Source organism: Myotis yumanensis, unplaced genomic scaffold, assembly GCF_028538775.1.
Source record: "Myotis yumanensis isolate MYYU_CA2020_CCGP unplaced genomic scaffold, mMyoYum1.0.hap1 SCAF_24, whole genome shotgun sequence".
NCBI lineage: Eukaryota > Metazoa > Chordata > Mammalia > Chiroptera > Vespertilionidae > Myotis > Myotis yumanensis.
Genome location: NW_027223775.1, coordinates 9,162,024 through 9,182,139, shown reverse-complemented (window position 1 = coordinate 9,182,139; position 20,116 = coordinate 9,162,024). Strand labels below are relative to the sequence as shown.

At 59.2% G+C, this 20,116-nt stretch overlaps 1 protein-coding gene across 2 annotated transcripts in view; it reads left to right on the top strand.

Moving 5' to 3' along the window:
- Window positions 1-3,468: 3,468 nt before the first annotated feature.
- The window catches only part of TBL1X (transducin beta like 1 X-linked), a 94,062-nt gene continuing 77,414 nt past the window's right edge, over window positions 3,469-20,116 (top strand). Inside the window, exon 1 of one of the 2 annotated variants that reach the window (XM_070402683.1) lies at window positions 3,469-3,483. The gene's annotated coding sequence lies outside the window, so the exon portion shown is untranslated. Of the gene's footprint in view, window positions 3,484-5,142; window positions 5,231-20,116 lie in introns of those variants that run through there. The other variant, XM_070402682.1, reaches the window with a different exon arrangement.

The following is a 20,116-nucleotide window of genomic DNA, read 5'->3' as shown; positions in this document are numbered from 1 at the left end:
TCCCGTCGCTGGCTTCTCTCACTCAGCGCTTTTCCCCCCACAAGGTGCGTCCACAGTGTAGCAGGGGTCAGTAATTCATTCCATTTTTCTCTATATAGAGGGTGTCCCAAAATTCGCGCAAGAAGTAATTTTTATAGAAAACACAGGTTGATAATTAAAAATTGTAAATTTTTTATTGATTTGTAAAGTAGACAGTCTAGGGTTATGTGTGGAATAGCACTTGAGGTCAATGGCCTCCACGGCTTTGCTGGCACAGACGCAAAGCCGTGGCCTTCATTGGTCTTCCTTGTCCCTGCTCCTGGGCCGTCATTGGTACTTGGTGATGCTTATCGAATTGAAGGGATTGACATTAAAGGGCAACAGATATTAGAATCTGATTCAATCAACCAAGTAAAATTAGGCTTTTATTTTTTTTGTCGTTAATGCTCACGCAAAATTCAAATCTTGCGTGAATTTTGGGACACACTATATATAAAAGCCTAAGCGACCGTTTCCACGCACTGACCACCAGGGGGCAGACGCTCAACGCAGGAGCTGTCCCCTGGTGGTCAGTGCGCTCCCGCAGCCAACCTCCCGCAGCCCCTCCCCCTAGCCAGCTGGCCCCGATCGGCCCCCATTGCCGGCCAGGCCAAGAGACCCCACCCGTGCACTCTAGTCCTATATGATAAAGAGCTAATATGCTAATTAAACCGAATGGCGGAACAACCTTCCAGAACGACCAGTGGGCGGGGCCTCGAGGCAGCCGGGCTTTGAGGGCCGAGCCCCTTGCACGGATTTCGTGCACCGGGCCTCTGGTTTTAAAATAAAAACAGTTCTAAGTGAAGAATAATTATTTTTTAAGCACATGTTGGGCAGCTCAGCTATTTATTGAGCACCTACTATGTGCAGGGCCCTGTACCGTCCTTCCTCACCAAGGGGACCCTGGCTTGCCCTGTGCACCTGGCCCTCCAGGGCAGAGGTGGGGGCCTGGGCACGGCTGGTAGAAGGCGCATGCTAAGAGATTTCTTGTGCCCGGCCGGTGTGGCTCAGTGGTTGAGTGTTGACCTATGAACCAGGAGGTCACGGTTTGATTCATGGTTGGGGCACATGCCCAGGTTGTGAGCTCCATCCCCAGTAGGGGGCGTGCAGGAGGCGACCGATGTATGTATTTCTCTCATTGATGTTGCTCTCTCTCTCTCTCTCCCCCTCTCCCGTTGTCTCTGAAATCAATAATATATATATATATATATATATATATATATATATATATATATATTTTAAAGGATTTCTTGTGAGAGATTGGGTGATGCATCATGGGAGGCTGGTGAGCAAGCGTGAGATTGGCAGGGCGTGCAATGAGGAAAGGCAGGCTGGGCTCCTCCCGGAAACAGACTGAAATCTGGGGAAATTTCTTCCTTTTTCGGGGACACCTCCGCCCTGCCGACGCTCTATCCACTGAGCCACACCGGCCAGGGCTTTTGTTTGCCTTTTCATTCTCTTCACAGTGTCATTTGCAGAGCAGACATTTTTAATTTTAATAAAGTTCAACGTATCAAAAAAATTTTATTTCCACGCACGGGTCATGCATGCTTTTGGTGTTGCGTTTATCACGTCATTGCTGGACGCAAGGTCATCTGGATTTCCTGCTCGGTTATCGTCTAGAGGTTTTATGCTTTTGCCTTTCGCATTTTTTTTAAAAAGATTAAACATTTTTTTGTTTACTGATTTGAGAGAGAGAGAGGAAGGAGGAGGAGGAGGAGAAGGAGAGCGAGAAACACTGACTGTCTGTTCCACGTATTTACGCATCGTTGGCGGCTTCCTGTCCGTGCCTGCAACCTTATGGGGACCGCGCTCCAACCCACTGGGCTACCTGGCCAGGGCTGCCTGTGTTAATGACATTTCCTTTCTTTTTTAAAAGAATATATTTTATTGATTTTTTACAGAGAGGAAGGGAGAGGGATAGAGAGTCAGAAACATCGATCAGCTGCCTCCTGCACGCTCCCTACTGGGGATGTTCTCACAACCAAGGTCCATGCCCTTGACCGGAATCGAACCCGGGACCCTTCAGTCCGCAGGCCGATGCTCTATCCGCTGAGCCACACAGGACAGGGCAATTACCTTTTCTTAATTTTTGTGCAGAGCGCAAGTATGATCTGTGGCTGGATTTAAAAAATGCAACGCCGATAGCATTGCTCGCAAGCCGGTTCTGCTATCCCAGCTCCGTCCGGAGCGGAAGTGATTGTTGCAAACATGGCAACAGGGTAGCGAGCGCTCGTGGCGAGGCTGCTGCAGGAATCCAGGCCCTTTCCTGTGCTTCCCCCTCCCCTCTTCCTGTTTCCTCCTACCCACCGGCCTGCACCCGAGAAAAAGATACAATGAAACAGGCCCCTTTGCCACCCAGGACCCCCCCACCCCCACCCCTCGCATTTCGGGAAGAGGAACAGTGGCGATGTGCCCACGCACACACCGTGGGGCACTTTCCCCGCCTAAGGCCTCGCTAAGTTCCCCGGGGGCCCAGGGTCCCCTAAGTCTGCGATAAAAAACATGACAGATTGCCCACCTGATCGGTTGCATCTATAGATAAAAAGGCCAATGCAAGCCCCAGGAGGAGGGCGAGGGAGGCTGCTCTGGCCGCTGCAGCCGGACGCCCCTTAGCCCTCTCTTGCACCGCCCAGCTGTGCCTGAGTGACCTGCTCAGCCATGGTTCCGGGGGGCTGCCGGTCAGCCCGGCCAAACACCCCAAATCTGCAAGAAGACCAGGGGGGTGATTGCACGCCCCTCTAGGGTATAGAGTAGACTCTGCAACCCAGGCATGTGCCCTTGACCAGAATCGAACCCAGGACCCTTCAGGCTGCAGGCCGAGGCTCTACCCACTGAGCCACACCAGCCGGGGCCCACTTGCCCACACTTGCAATGATTGCAAAGAGACCTTTAAACCGCGTTCAGTTCGGAATTTCCAAGCAGCTAATGCCAAGCAAGCCAGGCTGGCTACCCAAGAGGGCCAGGATTTTTGGTTTCGTGTTTTTTTTTGTTTTTTTTTTTAATTGATTTCCAAGAGGAAGGGAGAGGGAGAGAGAATCATCATGGATCGGCTGCGTCCTGCACGCCCCCTACTGGGGATCCAGCCCGCAACCCGGGCATGTGCCCTGATCGGGAATCGAACCCGGGACCCTTCAGTCCCCAGGCTGACGCTCTATCCACTGAGCCACACCGGATAGGGCGGGCCAGTTGGATGTTTTTTGTTGTTGTTGTTTTTTTAGTTGCGCGGCTACTCGGGAGTGTGCGGTAGCCGAGGGCCGGTCCCGCTGTCACCTTGTTATTTACTTTCCGAACCTGAATGACGGCGCAGCGCGAAGGGAGGCGAGCCCGGCCGCCGCCATGTGACCCGCCAGGCGGAAAAGACGCCGCGCGCCTCCCGCCCGCGGTGGGGGCAGGGAAGCACGTGCAGAGCGCCGCGGCGGTTGCATCATGAGCTCGATTGCACCCCGGGTGTCTCGGGTGCAGGTAACAGCTCGGCACCCGCCCGCCCAGGCCCCGGGGAGCCCGGGAGCACCGCAGGGCAGGCCCCCGGCGAGGCCCCGCCACGTCCTTTTGGGGGGGGGGGAGGGCTGGCCAGGCCACCGGTAGATAGTAGGACCCCGTGGGTTGCGCTGACTCCCAAGTATGGAGGCTGCAAGTGGGGTTTGCTGTGGATGTGCATCCCCGAGGTGGTGCAGCCCGGCCGCGCAGGGTCCTTCGCGGGCCCGCCTTCCGGTTGGAGGACCCCCTCCCGCTCCCCCTCCCCCTCGCCCGCCCGCAGGGCAACAAACGGCCCAGTGTCCCCGGAAAGAGCAGGCGAGGTGACCGGCTGCACCGCCGGGCGTGCAGGGCTCGGGGCGCGGAGCTCCGCGTGCACCCAAAGGGGGGGCGGGGCGACTGATTAAAAAACATCCCCGAGGTGCAGGGGGTGGGCGCGCGCCCCGGGCCGTGCAATTAGGGCCGCGCGGGGTGCGTGGTTGCAGGGACACTGGGGACTGGGGTGCCCAGGGCCGGGCCCCGTGAGCCATGGCAACAAGAACACTTTGGAAAAATGCCCGCGGTCTGCGGCCTGGGGGTGGGGGTGGGGGACAGGGTGGAGAGGGGGGTCCCTCCCCCATCCCCCGAGCCCCCGCACCCCGGCTCCTGGCCTCCACCCCGGTGTGTCTGAGTCTCTTTCTCCCCCCAACACTCTGGCTCTTCCCAGGGGGTGTTCTGTAAGATCGAGGCCCCCACTTCGGGGGGAGGGGGAGAGTGTTGGGGTGCCCTCCAAGCCGCCTGTTTTGAGGGGGGTGCGCCTGGAGCAGGGTGCAGGGGTTCTGTGAGGGCGGCTGGGCGCCTTCTCCTTGGGGGTGGGGGAGGGGCACCCTCCAGGACGGGCCCGGGTTCCCCTCTCCCAGGGGCACCTTGGGGTGGGGGTTGGCCCGGGACCCCCACTTCCCCCCACCCCACCCCGGGTAGCGGGATAAAGGCTGCGTTTGGGACGGGGTGCGGGTGGGCCAGTGTTCCCTTCCGACCTCCCTGGAGGCCACGGGAAGGGACAAGGCTCAGAGCGAGGAGGGGGATGTCCGGTCCCCTCACCCCGCCTAGACGGGGAGGGGGGTCGGGGGAGCTGGGGGTGGGGGACTGGGCCGGGCGCAGGGTCCCTCCAGTGCAGAAGGGGCTGGGTGGGGGCGCGGGTCCCCCCCGGAGGCCGGGGGAGGGGCGGCGCCCGGTCCCGGCGGGGGAAGGGCCGGCCGGGGGTCCCTCTGCCCCGCGGGGGAGGGGCGGCGTGGGGACGGGGGCCCCTCCCGGGCGCGGGGCCTGGGGGAGGGGCGCAGGCGGCCCCCTGGCAGTCCTCCCGGCCGGGGTCGGCGCTCTGGCGGCGGCCGCTCCCCCCGGAGGTCACTGCCCGTGCCGGTCCCTCCCGCGGTCCCGCCCTCCGCCGCCGCCGCCGCCGCCGCCGCCGCCGCTCCCGCCCCGGGCCCCCCCTTCTCCGCGCTCGGGAGCGTGGAGCTGCCCGCGCCCCCGCCCCGCCGCCGCCGCAGCGCCCTCGCCGCCATTCGCCACCGAAACTTTCCAGCGCGCGCGCCTCTCGGACTCGGCGGCGGGGCGGGGGCGCGGGCGGGCGGGGCGGGGGGGGGCGCGCGGCTGCTGCGGGCGCCGGGCCCTCCTCGGCCGCGGCTCGGCCCGGCGGCTCGGCCCGCGAGGGAGGCTGGGCGCGGCGGCGCCGGCGAGGGGCCCAGCGCGCGGCGAGGTGAGTGCGCGGGCCCGGCGGCGGGAGGGCGGGCGCGGGGCGGGGGGCGCAAACTTCTGGGGCGCGTGGGGGCCCGGCCGGCGGCTCGGGGCGCGCGCACGCTCCGCCCGGGCGCGGGAGGGCAGGTCCCCGGCGGTGCCCGGGCTCGGGGGCCGGGGTGCGGCGCGCTCCCCGCGGGCTGAACAATACCCCGCGGGGGCCGCTCCCCCCAGTGCCGGCGCGGGGTGCGCGCGCGGAGCCTGGGGGGCTCCTTTGTTCGGGGAGGGGGAGGCGGCCGGCCAGTTTGGGGAGGCGCTTGGACCTGCCCCCCCGGCCCCTTTTGCCCGCCGTCCCCGGGGCTGGGGGGCGAGTCTGCGGCGCCGCGGGCTCCCTCGTGGGGGAGGGGCGCCCCATTCATCCGCGGGCCCGGGACCGGGCGGCGGGCGGAGTGAGTGCCCAGTGCCCGGCGAGGCCCCGCGCTGCCCTGCGTCCCGGGCGCTGGAACTGTCACGGAAGTCGGGAGCCCCCGGGCCGAGCGAGGGGACCGGGCTGGGGGTGACATGGGGGGGGCGCGCCTCCGTTCCGGCGCGGCCTGGGCGGCTGGAGACCTGTTGCTCGAGGGCTGGGGGAGGGGGAACCCCAGATCCGGGCCCCGTTCCCCAGGGGACTGTCCCCACCGGGGGCCAGCGTTCCGACGGGGGCACTGCGTCTTCGGGGGGTCGGCGGCCGCGGGGTCCGTGACAACTTGGGGTCGCGAGAGGCGCGCCCGCCCGCGCCGGGATGGGGCCCGGGCTTCACGTGCGCCTCGGGCCTGTGCGCAGCGGGGCGCGGCCCGGCTCGCTCCCTGCACGGCCGCGCGAGCTCCCGCGCCCGAGTGCATGGGGAACCCCGCCAAAGAAGAGTCGGGGTGCGTTTCCCCCGGTGGACGTGGTGGAGCGGAGCCCCAAAGCCGCGGAGAGCCGGCCCCCGTGGCCTCCGCTCTGCAGGGTCACGTGGGGCTCGACCGGACTTGTGGCTGGTTTTCTCCCGTTCGCACCGCCCAGTCCCGGCCGCGAGGGAGGCGCAGGGGCGGGACCTCGGGCGCGGGGCGCAGGGCCCAGGTCCCCAGCCCTGGCTTCGGGGTGCAGACGGCTGTGATGATGGCAAAAAGTTTGCAATTAGATTTTCCTGGAAAAGACGCGATTAGGGGGGAAAAGGGAGAGAGAAGGTGAGGATGGACCAAGGGGAGGTCCCATGGAGACGGTGCGTTCATTCTAAGGATGCGCACGTGCGCGCTGGGCGTGGGGCGGGTTTGGTGGGGAGGAGTGGTTCAGGGGTAACAGTGGAAGCTGGTCCATGGACCTCCTGACTGACAGGGCCCCTCAGGGGAGAGAATTCCAGATTTTAAGTCAGCACACGCCCCTGGGGAGGAAGGGAGAGTGTTGGTGTTTTCCTGGGGTGAAGGGGGTGTGTGTGCCTTTTGCCTCCTTGCTGGGCGCAGTGATTTCTGCTCTGTCGGTACTTTTAAAGAAGGAATGACAGCCGGGCCGGTGTGGCTCAGTGGTTGAGCGTGGACCTATGAACCAGGAGGTTATGGTTCAATTCCCCATCAGGGCACATGCTCGGGTTTGCGGGCTGGATCCCTGGCCCTGGTTGGAGTGGGGGGCGGGGGGGTGCGGGAGGCAGCCCATCCATGTGTCTCTCTCACAGTTATGTTTCTCTCTCTCTGTCTCTCCCCTTCCGTGGTACTTTCTCTTAAAAAAAATCAATAGAGCCCTGGCTGGTGTGGCTCAGTGGATAGAGCGCCGGCCTGTGGACTGAAGGGTCGCAGGTTTGATTCCTGGTCGGGGCACCTGCCCGGGTGCGGGCTCCATCCCCGGTGTGGGGCGTGCAGGAGGCGGCTGATCCATGATTCTCTCTCATCATCGAGGTTTCTCTCTCTCTCCCTCTCCCTTCCTCTCTGAAATTAATTAAAAAAATATATATATATTTTAAAAAGTAGGCTACATCCGAGAAGTTAAAATTTCACCGCCAAAGACATTTTAAAAATAGTTCCGACAAGGAAGCGAGCCTACAGTCATTTTGTAAACATTTCTTCTTTTTTTTCTAAGTTGGAAAGATAAACTTTTTTTCCATAACTATTTTTAGTGGGAAGGAAGCCGCCGGGCCTCGGGGATGGAGGGTGGATGTGAGTGTCGCCTGGGGGCCTGCCCTCCTCGGCTGTCCCCTCCGCCCCTCGCTCTCCGTGGGGTTGACCAAGGGGACCGGAACTGACCACACTGGCCACAGTGGCTGAGGGAGACCCACAAAAACCGCAGTGAAAGCTGGCTGTGGGGACGGACTGACAGAGTCGTCATGGTTGCAGGAGACAGGAGGGCGCAGCCTGAGAAAGTGGTTAAAATCCCAGGGGACCAAGTGGGGAACCAAGGAACCCACTTTTTTTTTAAGTATTTTTTTATTGATCTCAGGCTGGGAGAGGGAGAGGGAGATAGAAACATCGTGGTGAGAGAGAATCATGGATCGGCCGCCTCCTGCACGCCCCACACTGGAGAGCAAGCTCGAAACCCGGGCATGTGCCCTGACGGGGAATCGAACCGTGACCTCCTGGCTCCTAGGTCGACGCTCAGCCACTGAGCCAGCCGGCTGGGCAATGGCGGCCTGTGGGGTGTCCACGGAGCAGCTCCGATCCCGCCATCCATCAGATATTTTATGGAGAATCTGCTTGATTGAAGAGCGCGGACGGGAACTGGAAGCCGTGAGAATGCCGAGTGGGAACGAGTTGAGCGTTGAGACAGGACAGACCACTTGGGCCATGTGTCCCTTGTGCTGGTTTGCTCTCGGTGGACCGGGACGCAGATGGAGGTGGAAGGGACTCTTAGAAGAGGAAGGTGGAGGAGCTGGGTGTGTATCAGGGTCGCATTGCCAACGCCGAGCTCTGGGATTTTGCCAATAAGCGGGGGGCCAGTGGGAGAGCCTGAGGAGGCCACCCCTGACTACAGTGGACACACCAGGCCAGTTTGGGGCAAGGGCGGTGGGGGAGGTGGGCCCCAAGAAAAACAAATGGAGGTGTGTAGCTCTTGAGGCACCGATGTGTTTTGGGGTGCAGGCAGAGTTGGGACGCTCCCCCAGAAGGTGGGCACAGGAGTGGGCTTGGAAGACCCACGAGGACTTAGGCCACGTGGGCTGCTCAGCTGCCGAAACTCAGCACACGTGTTTCGGGGTCCGAGATGCGATGCACTGTGAGCGCCTGTTTCTCGCCGCCGCCTTGGGCTTGCTGGTGTCGTAGAAGCGTCCTAGGGCTTCATTTCCGTCAGTTCTTGGCACCTTTGGTATTTATTAGGGAGCAGAGCCCCCAGACTAAAGCTGTCCCCGGTTCCTGTGGGCCCTCCTTGTCCCCGGCGGTTAACCTGGATTTGGGGGTCTCCCCGCTGCAGCTCTGAGGCTCGGCGATTGAGTGAAATTGCGGTTTACAGATGCTCAACACCGCGTCAGTCTCTGTCCCTTCCTGCGCCGGGTGACTCAGCCCCCGTTTGGGACAGCCGGCCGCCGGCCAACGTGCGTTTTCTTGTCCCATCCCCTTCCGGGCGCCATGAGGAGAAGGGTGCGGGTTCTGCTTCCAGCTAAGGGCTCTGCTGGACCAGCCCGGGGCCCCGTGTCCTGGTGGCCCCCGGGGAGTGCCAGTGTGCCCTGCGCTGGGCCTCCTGGCTCCTGGTGGGCAGGGGCTGGGGTGACCTAGTTTGCAACCAGCATGCCAGGCCCTGACTGTGTCTTTGGGCAAATCAGGTGCCTTCTGTAGAGGTGGTTTTGTCACTGAGAGAGCAAGAGAGACATTGCAGCTGGTTCCTCAGGCTGGCGTTGAAGGAGACGGGGTTATTCCGGTGCCTGCAGCCCAGCAGGCCTGGCTTAGGATCGTCCTCCGCTGCACTCGGGACTCGGGTGGAAATGTCTTTATTACGTAGGGTGGTTGGTCTCCAGCCTTTACCTTCTCGTCCGTTTCTCCCCCTCTGTGAAGTGAAATTCCAGGATTGGCGTCCGTGTATGCACACGCACACACACACACACACACATGTTCTCTCTGTTTTCCGAATTAGCGTGTAGCAGATTATGGATTTCAACACGTGCATAGGTTTGTGTAATGGGAGGTTCAGTCACAGCCCAGACCTGTGCACGCTCTCCCTCCGTGGTTCCCGGATGGTCACCCTACCCCCGCCCAGACCCGGGACCCGGGACCTGGGACCCTGCCTGTCAGCTCTGCTATCCTGTCCTTGGTCGTATTCAGATCCAGGCAGAAACCCCCAGTGGCGAGCCCGCCACGCTCCCAGTGCCTCCCTTGAGGCAGCACCTTCACACGTGGGCACACGTGGGCCCTGTGCCCTCCTTGGCACAATTGTGCGCTGCGGACGTTATGAAAAGCAAGAAGCAGCTAAACGAGTCACTTGTAAACATTTGTAAGACACCGGAGGGGGAAATACCGGCTGTCTTGTTGGGGCTGCCAAAGGTTTGCGGTCTCCTCGGCCAGGGCCTCTCTCTCTCGCTGCCATGGGGTGAGTCTTGATGCCATTACAGAGAACGTTCTGGAACCTTTGAAGACTTTTTTTTAAAAAAATATATTTTATTCATTTTTTACAGAGAGGAAGGGAGAGGGATAGAGAGTTAGAAACATCACTGAGAGAGAAACATCGACCAGCCGCCTCCTGCACACCCCCCTCTGGGGATGTGCCCGCAACCAAGGCACATGCCCTTGACCGGAATCGAACCCGGGACTCTTCAGTCCGCAGGCCGACGCTCTGGCCACTGAGCCACACTGGTCAGAGCTGAAGACCTTTAACGTGTGAAATCGATCAGCAGGTTCCCGTCGTGTCTGGGCAGAGACGTGAATAGCAAAGAGCCTGAAAAGTCGAGTTGTATTTGCATCAGCTCGTTGCAGACGGAAAGCGAATTCCCAAGTCCGGCGCTTGGGTTGTTAGCCTGTGCTTCGCTTTGGGCCGCGATTCCCGCTTTTCGTGACGCTAATGAGAAGTGGCGTGTTTTCTACAAGAAGGAGTCCTTGGCCCGGCGGTTAGGCTGCTGGGTGGTCTGCCCGTCCGTGCGCCGTCTTTAACCCGTGCGTGTCCTCACGGTGGGGGCCGAGGCGTTTAGTTGGGGAAAGGGCTGGTACTTAAATGTCGGTTACAGAGGCTCAGTGGTTAGAGCGTCCACCTAGGAACCAGGAGGTCACGGTTCGATTCCCGGTCAGGGCACAGGCCCGGGTTGCAGGCTTGATCCCCAGTGGGGGGCGTGCAGGAGGCAGCCGGTCCGTGATTCTCTCTCATCATGGACGTTTCTCTCTCTCTGTCTCCCTCTCCCTTTCTCTCTAAAATCAATAAAAACTTATTATTAAAAAGAGAGTCTTTGCCTAACCGGTGTGGCTCAGTGGATAGAGCATCGTCCTGCAGACTCAAGGTCCCAGGTTCGATTCCGGTCGGGGCATGTACCTTGGTTGCGGGCACATCCCCAGTGGGGGGTGTGCAGGAGGCAGCTGATAGATGTTTCTCTCTCATCGATGTTTCTAACTCTCTATCCCTCTCCCTTCCTCTCTGTAAAAAATCAATAAAATATATTTTAAAAAAAAGAGAGAGTCTGGTGGGGTTTTTTTTTAAAAATCCTCACCTGAGGGTATTTTCCTATTGATTTTTTAGAGAGAGTGGAAGGGAGGGAGGGAGGGAGGAGGAAAGAGCGAGAGAGAAAGATAGAGACAGGCAGACACAGGGATTGGTTGCTTCCGGCACACGTCCTGACCCGCAACCCAGGTACCTGTCCCTGATGGGGAATCGAACCCGTGACCCTTGGGTGTGCGGAGACCCACTCTCTAACCACGGACACACCGGCCAGGGCGATGATGGTGGTTTTGTGTTAACTAAAAGTATAGGTAGCCCTGGCCGGTGTGGCTCAGTGGCTAGAGCGTCGGCCTGCGGACTGAAGGGCCCCGGGTTCGATTCCGGTCTAGGGCACGTGCCTGGGTTGCGGGCTCGATCCACAGTAGGGGGCGTGCAGGAGGCGGCCGATCTATGATTCCCTCTCATCTTTGATGTTTCTCTCTTTCTCCCTCTCCCTTCCTCTCTGAAATGAATAAAAAATATATTTTAAAACGTTGAGAAAATAAAAGTATAGGTAAACCGGGTTTTTTATGTCCCATGATTTGACTGTCATGTTATCGGTGATTGGCATAAATAAGCAGCGTCTAGGTTAACATCTTACTAAGGAACCGGCCAGCCAACCAGTGGCGGTTCCAGAAGGCGCTCGGGCTGTTGGCCTTGGGGTGTCGGCGTTGGCAGGCCGGTGTTTCTCAGACACGTCGGGGAGTCTGTGCTGGTGTCCACCGCTTCCAGGGAGGAGGTGCACGCAGCCCAGAGGGTGACGAGAAGAATTCGGGGTCTCTGTGCACTGCCTGGTGGCCCGGGGGGAAACATGAAATTATTATTATTTTTATTTATTTTTTTTATTTTAAAATATATTTTATTGATCTTTTACAGAGAGGAAGGGAGAGGGATAGAGAGTTAGAAACATCGATCAGCTGCCTCCTGCACACTCCCCACTGGGGACGTGCCCGCAACCAAGGCACATGCCCCTGACCGGAATCGAACCTGGGACCCGTATTGGGGGCGGGAAGAGACCATGAGGATGCCCAGAGTTTTCATCTGATGCTTCTAAGCCAGCGGTTCTCAAACCTGTGGGTCGTGACCCCTTTGGGGGTCGAACGACCCTTTCACAGGGGTCGCCTAAGACCGTCGGAAAACACATATATAATTACATATCGTTTTTGTGATTGATCGCGATGCTTTCATGATGTTCAATGTGTAACCATGAAAATGCATCCTGCAGATCAGATATTTCCATGCCGATTCATAACAGCAGCCACATGACAGCGATGACGTAGCCACGAGAATAATGTTATGGTTGGGGGTCCCCACAGCATGAGGAGCTGTATTCAAGGGTCGCGGCGTTAGGAAGGTTGAGAACCACTGCTCTAAGCTATTTTGGTGATCTGTGAAACATTCATATAATATGAGTTGAGTGCTGTGTGGAGCTGACACATGGATGGCAGGAATTGGGGACGCGATGCTTAGCACTTCTTTCTCACCGGGAAGGATTTGCGATGAGAAAACAGTTTAGAGATCACAGATTGCGGGGGGGGGGGGGACGGAGTGACGTTCAAGTCCCCGAGTGTAAGTGGGACCATGTGTGTATTCCTGTCGCCTGCCTCCTGTCAGGGTGTGTGCGTGTGTATGTGTGTGTGTGTGTGTGTGCATTTTAAGTGACAGATCTTACAGTTTTTGGTTTTTTTTAAATATTTTTATTGATTTCCGAGAGGAAGGGAGAGGGAGAGAGATAGAAACATCCACGATGAGAGAGAAGCATCGATCGGCTGCCTCCTGCACGCCCCGCAGTGGGGACTGAGCCCACAAACCGGGCATGTGCCCTGATGGGGAATAGAACCGTGACCTCCTGGTTCATAGGCCGACGCCCAACCACTGAGCCACACCAGCCGGGACTGCTGTGCTTTGTAAGCTCTCCAGGACCGCAGTGTGTTTCCAGTCTCCCGATGCTGCTGATCACCCGCTGCGTTCAGGGCTGCACGCCCCCAGGGCCCCCCGGACGCGGGCTCCTGGGGGAAGAAGTGGGCCGCCGTGCAAAGGCCGCCCCGTGACCTCCTGCGGGAACCGGGTGTGATGAGCGTGTCGGGTGCCTCCCAGCTGCTGCGTATGCGTCGTCGGCCTTTCTTTCTGCGAGAGACACACTTCATTCCTCCTGGTTGTCACTCGTTGTTTTGTTTGTTTTTTGCATTTCCCACGGGTGGCTTTGCCAATAGAAAACCGCCCTTGGAGCGGGCGCTGTCTTCCTGGTGTCCCGGTAGATAAATGTAGGGTGTCCCCAAATTCACGCAGGATTTGAATTCTGCGTGAGCATTAACAACAAGAACAAAAAGTAAAAGCCTGATTTTACTGGGTTGATTGGATCAGATTCTCATATCTGTGGCCCTTGGATGTCAATCCCTTCGATTGGATCAGCATCACCAAGTACCAGTGACGGCCCAGGAGCAGGGACAAGGAAGACCCATGAAGACCACGGCTTGGCGTCTGTGCCAGCAAAGCCGTGGAGGCCATGGACCCGATGTGCTATTCCATGCATAACCCTAGACTGTATTCTTTATGAATCAATAAAAAAGTTTCAATTTTTCATTATAAACCTGTGTTTTCTATCAAAATTACTTCTTGCGTGAATTTTGGGACGCCCTATGCAAGGGTGGTCCTCACAGCTCGGACCGCGCTGCGGGCTGAGGGCGTGAGATCGAGGCTCCCCTCTGGGCGGGCCGGCTCCTGGCCCAGGTCCTCGGCTGAGGGCTGGGTTGGCACGACGCCGAGTGGAACGGCAGCCGCTCCAGCGATTGCACGCCGGCCTTCTGAGAGAGAGAGAGAGAGAGAGAGAGAGAGACATTGATGCAACGGACACATCTACGGTGGCTGCCCTCTCGCGCCCGGACTGGGTGGGGACCAGTCCTCCAACCCAGGCATGTGCCCTTGACCGGGAGTCGAACCTGTGACCCGCCCGTGTGCAGGCCGACGCGCTGACCGCTGAGCCACACAGGCCAGGGCTCCGTGCCCGCCCCTTTGGCCGGTCTGTCTGATGTTGAAATGACGTGCATGTTGGCCTTGGTTTTCGGGTACGGTCTTTGGCGTGGGCGCCCACTTCTGCCTGTGGGACTCCGAATTTGCGGGGCCGCTTCCTGTCTGAAGGGAAGGTGACCCTGGGCCGGGGCGTTCGCAGGGCGGCCCCGTCAGGAAAGGGAAGGTGACCGCGGGCCGTTTCTAAGCGGCAAGGACACCTCCTGGTAACGCTATTCAGGGGGCACGTCCTGGGAGGAGAGAGCAGAAACAGGAAGTCGAATGTGTGTTGTCGATGTCTGTCCATCGTCAACCAAGGATATTTTCCCGTTGATTTTCAGAAAGTGGGAGGGAGGGGAAGGGACGGGGAGAGAGAGAAACGTCGATGATGAGAGTGAAACTTCATCAGTTGTCTGCCTCCTGCACGCCCCCCACTGGGGATGGAGCCCGCCACCCGGGCCTGTGCCCTGATGGGAATCGAACCCTGACCTCCTGGGTCATAGGCCGACGCTCAGCCGCTGAGCCACGCCGGCCGGTGGGCGGGCGTGTCGTTATTCGTCCTTGCCCGGCCCCGGTTCGATACGGTGAGGGGACACCTGTGAGTGACATCGAGGGCAGGTCGGCCAGACGCCGGTGAATTGCTCTAGCGCTGGGGGGAGGGTCCTGGTCATTATCGCTGGACTAGAGGCCCGGTGCACAAATTTGTGCATGGGTGGGGTCCCTCGGCCTGGCCGGCGATGGGGGCCCGCTCACCCAGTCCCGATTGGGGCCGGCTGGCCAGGGGGAAGGGCCGAGGGAGGGGAGATTGGCTGTGGGAGCGCACTGACCACCAGGGGGCAGCTCCTGCGTTGAGCATCTGCCCCCTGGTGGTCAGTGCGCGTCACAGCGACCGGTCGGCCGGTCACTTAGGCTTTTATATAGAGAGATTGTTTGCCGGCCAGATTGCCCGTGTGATGTGTCACAGAGGCATGTCAGAGAGCGGCCCCACCCAGGCTGTTCCCAGAAGCCCTCGCAGGGATGGTCTCCCACGTGCATACAGCAGGCGCTCAGTGAGTGCAGGCTTGCAGGTGTGACCTCTGGGACTGGGGCGGGGGTGGATGGAGCAGGCGTGTCGGGGAACTGGTGGAAGCCGGAGGGGCGTTCCGTCTGTGTGCACGCTGAGCTTTGAGAGTGGAAAAACAGCGCCCGCTTAGAACATCGTTGAAATACCATCTGCATAGTTTAGGTCTATTTTTATGGATTTCAGAGAGGAAGGGAGAGGGAAGAGAGAGAGATAGAAACATCAATGATGAGAGAGAATCTTGGATCGGCCGCCTCCTGCATGCCCCCCGCTGGGGTTCGAGCCCACAACCTGGGCGTGTGCCCTTGACGGGAATCGAACCCGGGACCCATCCGTCCGGAGGCGGACGCTCCATCCACTGGGCCAACCCGGCGAGGGTCATCTCCTTCGTGCATGTCTTCATGTCTTCCCACGGAAATAAAAAGCCAATTGTCGTTCAGATCACCGCGTGGGAAGCTTTATAATGGGAGGTCCGCAGCCGGCAAACTGATATAACCCCGGCTAATCACATTAGCGGACTCACCCTAAATATAGAGGAAGATTAGCTCATGGAAATATCTCCTTTTTATCCTGGTCCGTCCAGCTCATACCCACCCAACAGTCGGATCGTTTCTGGTTGCATTCTGTCATGTTTTTGGCCGTCCTGGGCGTGTTTTCGGAAAAGGGAGCTGAAACGAGACTGGATGTTTTCATTTTTCCCCGATTCATGTTTAAATGGAAAAAGGGCCCGGCCGGCGTGGCTCAGCGGTTGAGCATTGACCTATGAACCAGGAGGTCCCGGGCAGGGCACGTGCCGGGGTTGCGGGCTCGATCCCCAGTGGGGGGGCGTGCAGGAGGCAGCCGATCCATGATTCTTCCTCATCATGGATGCTTCTGTCTCTCTCTCCCTCTCCCTTCCTCTCTGAAATCAATAAGGATGTATCTATAATAATAAAAGCATCATATGCTAATTAGACCGGATGTCCTTCCGGAAGACCTTCTGGATGAAGCCAGGGCTATAAGGGAAGCCCGGGTCCCGGGTGCCAGAGGGAAGCCGGTGCCGGCAGCCGGGGGAAGGAAGGCCGGCTCTTGCACGCATTTCGTGCACCGGGCCTCTAGTTTTAAAAATAAATGGAAAATGGCACGCAGCAAAAGCTGTCTGGTGAGTTTTCATTCTCTCAGTTATTACTCGTCCTCCCGCACACACAGTATTACACGCCTGGCATCACAGACGGGCGAGCTAGGGGCCCCGCGTTCCCGCACGGCGTTGCCTTTAAGGGAAGTTGGGGCGCGATCCATGGCTCCCTGTCTGAGGGTAAATGTTCAGCCGTCTTGAGCTCCCCGCCGTGTTCGCTTTCCCACGGGCGGGGCTGTGTTTGGACGACAAGTGTATTTCTCTGCGTGGGTTTCCGGCGGCCCAGATGCTCGCCGGGGTGGAATTTCTCTCCGTCCTCGCCGTTGGGTTGGGCGGCCACTTGTGCGTGGCGGCCTAGGCCCTGGATTGAGGGGGGCACGGTGCAGACGGGGGCTGGGCGTCTCTGAGCCGGTGTCCCCTGGGTTCACTGGTGCTCGTCATGGATGTTTGCTCTGCGTTCGGTTTGCTGTGAGTGGCAGCTGCGCTGACGTCTGGCCGAACGGAACTGAAGATCTGGCTTAAGGTCAAGTTGATTTTCTTTTAAACAAATGTATTTTTTATTGATTTCAGAGAGGAAGGGAGAGGGAGAGAGAGAAACATCCATGATGAGGGAGGATCGTGGATCGGCCGCCTCCTGCACGCCCCCTACTGGGGATGGAGCCTGCAACCCGGGCATGTGCCCTGGACCGGGAATCGAACCCTGACCTCCTGGTTCCTAGGAGCCTCGACGCTCAACCACGGAGCCAGCCGGCCGGGCGGGCGGTTTCTAGGATTTGTGTGTGTGTGTGTGTGGGGGGGGGGTATCACCTGCTTGGCATTGCATTAAGTTTCCAAAGTTTTATTCATCCTCCCCTGGTGCGGAGCCTCATCGCTGGAGCACTGACTGGGGGTGAAAACCTGTTTCCTGTTGGGTGTCCGTGGGGATCCGAGTTATTTTGTGCAGGTGGCCTTCGGCCAGCGCTTTCCCATCAGCGTGCGCTTTCTTTTTCCTCCCTCGCAAGGTCGCAAGGTCGCAGGGTTGCAGGGTTGCAGGGTCTTAGGGCCAGGATCCCGCGTGCGCTCCCAGGCTGCTGTGCACGGCCGTGTGCGTGGTGAATCGCGGTGGGCTGCTGAGGGTGTCCACCGCCCTCCGCCTCCCTCTCTGTGCTAAAGGGCTGAGCCACGTCCAGCAGGGCCAGGGGTGAGCCTGAGGAGGGGCGGCCAAGGATTAGAGAGGACGGACAAGAGGGTACAGTCGGGGCCGGGTGGACCGCTGTGCCTGGATGAGGGCACAGGGAAGGATGAGAGAGGACGGACAAGAGGGTACAGTCGGGGCCGGGTGGACCGCTGTGCCTGGATGAGGGCACAGGGAAGGATGAGAGAGGACGGACAAGAGGGTACAGTCGGGGCCGGGTGGACCGCTGTGCCTGGATGAGGGCACAGTGACCCAGCCTGCAAGCGAAGCTTTATTGTACAGTCGGATCCCCCAGAGCAAAGCCAGGGCAGCATGTTTACGACGTTCTTGCGAGTTTCACGTTGGCTTCTTCCCTGTGGTTGCCACTCTCTGAACTCGATCAGGCCTGGTTTAGGCGGCACTGGCTGCACCCCCGCAGCCCACATCACTCAGCTACCGAGGACTGTCAGTCAGTCTGAGGCTTGAACCACTCTCCGACCCCCACCCCCCAGGCTGCCACCACCCTGTTGTCTGTGTCCATGGGTGATGCATATACACATACAGGGTCTTGGGTTGATTACCTACCTACCTCCCTCCCTCCCCCGCCTTCCCTGTGAGATTCCGTCAGTCTGTTCCCTCCTTCCGTGTCTCTGGATCTGTTCTGTTCATCAGTTTATGTTGTAACTAGATTCCACCTACGAGTGAGATCATGGGATACGTGTCTTGCTCTGACCGGCTTATTCCGCTCAGCATCATGCTCTCCAGGTCCCTCCAGGCTGTCTCTCAGGGTAAGAGACCCTCCTTTTTCAGGGCTGCGTAGTATTCCACGGTTTTCCCCTGTTGATTTCTAGAGAGAGAGAGGAAGGGAAGGGGAGTCAGAGAGAGAGAGAGAGAGAGAAACATGGATTGGTTGCCTCCTGCGCACCTGGGCCGGGGATGGATCCTGCAACCCAGGAACGTGCCCGTGACCAGCCTCGAACCCGGGGCCCTTTGGTGCGCGGGTCGATGTTCTCAACCGCTGAGCGACAGCTGCCGTGGGCAGACTTCCCTTTGCAGAGAGAGTGCGTTTCTGACTTCTTGGGATGTATTCCTGGAAGTGGGATTAGGGACATGCGCTGGATGTTTCTCCCTCCCTCCCTCCCTCTCTGAAATCAATAAAAAAATGTTCTTTAAAAAACGTAGACACTGAGCAGTGAGAAAGCCAGGGTCCCTCGTGCGGGCACCTGGAATGTCCCCGGTGCCCCAGGGTTGGAGCCGGAGTCCCCTCGGGGAGGAACGGCCTTTCTCGTCCTGTTCGCTGGCCGTATCCGAGGGCCGAGGGTCGTTCGAGTGGCTCCTGCCCCACAGGCTTCCCGTTACCGTCTCACCCGCGAGGAGAAGGGGGCGGGGGCTGGGGGAGGGTGTGTGCGTGTGTGAGGGCAAGGAAAGCGTGGACTGACGAGGCCACTGGCAGGGCCGGCCGCTGGGTGAGACGGGCCAGGGAGGACAGACGGGGACAGTGTGACCCGTGACTCAGGCAGCGAGATCGAGGGAGAGAGAATCCCAGGGGTCATTCGCCTCCAGGCCGCCCTGGGGCTGTGTCCGCACCCCGAATGCTCTTGGGAATGCGTTCGGCTCAACTTTTATTTTTTTTTGATTTTTTTCCTTTATTGATTAAGCTATTACAAATGTGTCCTGATTCCCCTATTGTCCCCCCATCCTTCCACCCATTCCCACCCCGCCCCCCGTGTCTGTAGCCATTGGTTATGCTTATATGCATGCGTACAATCCTTTGGTTGGATTAAGTAAAAATAGGCCCGTGGAGCCCGGCCGGCGTGGCTCAGCGCTTGCCCGTCGACCCAGGAACCAGGAGGTCACCGGTTCGATTCCCAGTCGGGGCACGTGCCCAGGTTGCAGGCTCGGTCCCTGGTGGGGGCCGTGCAGGAGGCAGCCGATCAGCGACTTCCTCTCTCTTCGATGTTTCTGTGTCTCTCCCCCTCTCCCGGCCTCTCTCTCGCCAAAGATCAATAAAGGGCCCTGACCCGTGTGGCTCAGTGGATAGAGCGTCAGCCTGCGGACTGAAGGGTCCCGGGTTCGATTCCGGCCAAGGGCACGTGCCTTGGTGGCGGGCACATCCCCAGTGGGAGGTGTGCAGGAGGCAGCTGATCGATGTTTCTAACTCTCTATCCCTCTCCCTTCCTCTCTGTAAAAAATCGATAAAATATATACATATTTTTAAAAAAGATCAATAAAGGTCTATTTTAAAGAAGTTGACCACGTGATTGTGGTCGGATTCCCGGGCTGCCCGCAGCCCTCCTGGAATCGGTGGGCTGACAACCTCGGGGGTCGGGGTGCCCCCGGGGCGCAGGCCGTCTCGGACCTTCCATCACCTGACGGGGAATTCTCTGTGCGAGTCGCCGCCGGGGCCTGGAGCAGTAACCTTCTAGCCGATGCCACGCATGCTCCAGGGCTGGCTCATCACGCTGCCCGAGCACCTTCCTTTTCTTTTTTTAATATATTTTTATCGATTTCAGAGAGAGAGAGAAATATCAGTGATGAGAGCGAATCCTGGACCGGCCGCCTCCTGCACGCCCCCTACGAGGGATGGAGCCTGCGACCCGGGCGTGTGCCCTGGACCGGGCATCGTACCCTGACCTGGTTCGTAGGTCGCTGCTCAACCACTGAGCCACACCGGCCGGGAGGGTGTGAGCTCAGCCTGTAGCCGCCCCGAGCCTCCCGTCCCACGGAGATGGCAGGTGGCATGGCGGTGCCCGCTGTCTGCCAGGATGGTGAGAGATGTGGTAAGACCGGGAGGTCATGCCAGTGCTCCTGGTGCCCAGCACCTGTCAGTCACCCGCAGAGGCCTGGGGGTGAAACAGAGACGGTTTGGCCGGGGGTGGTGTGGCTCAGTGGGTAGAGCGCCGGCCTGCGGACTGCAGGGCTCTGGGTTCGGTTCCCGTCCAGGGCACGCACCGGGGTT